This window comes from Canis lupus, chromosome 4 (assembly GCF_003254725.2).
Source record: "Canis lupus dingo isolate Sandy chromosome 4, ASM325472v2, whole genome shotgun sequence".
In the NCBI taxonomy this organism is placed as follows: domain Eukaryota; kingdom Metazoa; phylum Chordata; class Mammalia; order Carnivora; family Canidae; genus Canis; species Canis lupus.
In genome coordinates this window covers 86,285,420-86,288,082 of record NC_064246.1, presented here as the reverse complement: position 1 = coordinate 86,288,082, position 2,663 = coordinate 86,285,420, and the positions used below count along the sequence as shown (strand labels likewise).

The window sequence follows — 2,663 nt, the reverse complement described above, 5'->3', positions numbered from 1 at the left end:
TTCTTCCTATCTATAACTTGTACATAATTGAAAACACTTATACAAAGTGAAATATAGAAAAATTTCACAAAAAATTTAAAAAAGAAAGACTTCACATATAATTACTCTAAGCCTCTCTCTACCTGGGTCATTTTGCCTAACTGTAAGATTTAAATTAAGCCAGGTAATTAGCTGAGTAGAAATTAATATGTATTGTTCACTCTCTGCTCTTTTAAAAAATAAAAATATGTTTAATAAATATTCAAACTGAATACTGAATAACATTTTGTATAAATGGTCATATAATTTTCTCCTTTACTCTGTTCCTGGGATGAATTACACTGGTTGATTTTTAAACATAAGCCAGTCTTGTATTCTTGGAATAAACCCAACTCAGATGTGGAAAAAAAAAAAAATAGAAAGACTTCACGTAATTTTTTGTGTCACTTTTCCATGATAATGCATATTTTCCCCAGACACCAAGGCACAGTTGACTGCCATAGACAACCTTCAGAAAACAGCTTCTCTACACATGGAATCTTGTGTACAGCAGGTAAAATAATATATTCAATAAAGGTCTAGTGTTCTGCTAAATTTGTTTATAGCTCCTTAAATTCACATTTTTTTCTGACCCTAGAGGGACCCTCTCCACATCATGGAGCAAGAATAAACCAGCTTAGGTTCAAATTCTGTCTTGACTTTTATTTTGGGTCTGTGACCTTCAGCGAATTAAATATTCTCTTTAACTTAAAGCTCTTTCATATGTAAAACGATAATAATAAAACCTGCGTTATTTCTGCATTGTTCTGACTATGAAGCAAGAGCATATGTAAAGCTGGCACGATACCTGTTGCACAGTAATAAATATTAATTCCTTCCCCACCGTCTCTATAAAATAGGAGTACGAGATTCAATTTACAGAGTTGTTGTGTATAATAAATAAGATTATGTATAGAAAACAATTCAAACTGCGACTTGCACTAAATAAACAATTTCCTTGGTTCTCTATTTCATATGTATAAATCAGTAGGGATGTTGCTTCCTCCTCAAAATCCTCCCTAGACCAACACATCTTCCTAAAGTAGAAGTTACATATTATTCTTTTTGTACTCGTGTAGAAACACACATGAATTTCTACTAGAATATTAAGCATATTATTTTTTCCATTTATTCATTCCTATATGTTTATTTTTAATAAGATTTTATATATTTATTTTTTTTACTTCTACTTAAGTTTTCCCAGAAGTTACTCTTAGTTTCTAGGAGTTTTTTTTTTTATTTTTTTTTAAAGATTTTATCTATTTATTCATGAGAGGCACAGAGAGAGAGAGGCAGAGACACAGGCAGAGGAGAAGCAGGCTCCATGCAGGGAGACCGATGTGGGACTTGATCCCCGGTCTCCAGGATCATGCCTTGAGCTGAAGGTAGGTGCCAAACCTGCTGAGCCACCCAAAGATCCCAAGATGCTTTTTGTTGTTTGCTTGTTTGTTTTACTTGTAGCAAGAATTATTATCAAACTCCACTCATTGGGCTAGAGACCCTTGTGGTTTTAGTGCAAGACTTGTCCCTCATGAGCACTTCACCTACGCTTGTGAGTTCCTCGGTCAGTCGGCAGCCTCAATGCCAGGCTTTAACAATGTGCAGCCTGGGATGGTTTTAAGTCTGTTTCTTTTGCCTGTTTCAAAGATGGATATTATAATAGATATTTTTCTCCTAAGAAAGTACCATGAAATCTATAAGTTTGTGACATAGAGTAAGCATCTTTTTCTATAAGATATATCCAGTTACACAACATGTAGAATTCCCTGTGTTCGAATTATAGGAAGACTAGATATAATCCAGTCAGTTGTCATAACATTTATTGAATCCATCCTAGATTCTGAGGTAAAGTTACAATTCTAGTATATAAGAGTGCACATCAGTCAAATAAACATGTGGGTGAAAGACAAGTCCCACAGAGAAAAGCTATGTGATACTATGACAGTGTGGAAAGGGGGACTTGGCCTAATTAAAACAGTGTAAGATAGCTTTGGAAGGGCGTGAGGATTGGACTAAGCCTGAAACATTAGTAGTACTTTGTGAAATGAAATAGAAGAAAAGAGACTTTCAGGCAGTTGTAATAGTTTGTGCAAACTTCTTCAGTGGGGAGATAGATAACTGATGCTGGGTGATGCTAATATCTGATTACAGTGTGGAATGTGCCAGGGTCATTTATTACCATCGTTCTCAGAGTGTAGGGAAGAGTTTCAGAAGCTTTAACTTAGTGTTTTCTAATGAGAAACTCTTGCCCTATAGGCCCCAAACCAGCACGGGAATGCTGCCAATGCCCTAATAAGTCCATCCCAGCAATTCACTGGCCATCAGAGATATGATCACTGGTGTATGCATGGTCTCAGTAGACTGTGCTGAGTGGACTAGTATCAGGACTTTATTTCTTGTCTTCCATATACCCTCACTCTTTTCCCTTTGGGGAAAGACTGGGGCTATATACATATATGACACATATATGATATATATATGATATATATATATATCCCTACTCTGATGTCGCAGCATTCTCTGCCTTGGAACGATGACACTCCCTTACAAAATGGGTTTTAGGTTTCAAAATTGGTCCAGGTCCGGCAGTTGGGCAAAGGGTCATAACTTTTTACTAGTTTCACTGTCCTCAGACTTCTGATCAT

At 36.0% G+C, this 2,663-nt stretch overlaps 1 non-coding gene across 1 annotated transcript; it reads right to left on the bottom strand.

Annotated features, from left to right (window-relative positions):
• Window positions 1–1,471: 1,471 nt before the first annotated feature.
• On the bottom strand, window positions 1,472–1,624 carry LOC112652861 (small nucleolar RNA SNORA62/SNORA6 family). Its single transcript, XR_003131775.3, has one exon. It is a non-coding gene; the product is annotated as a small nucleolar RNA SNORA62/SNORA6 family (small nucleolar RNA).
• Window positions 1,625–2,663: the final 1,039 nt, after the last annotated feature.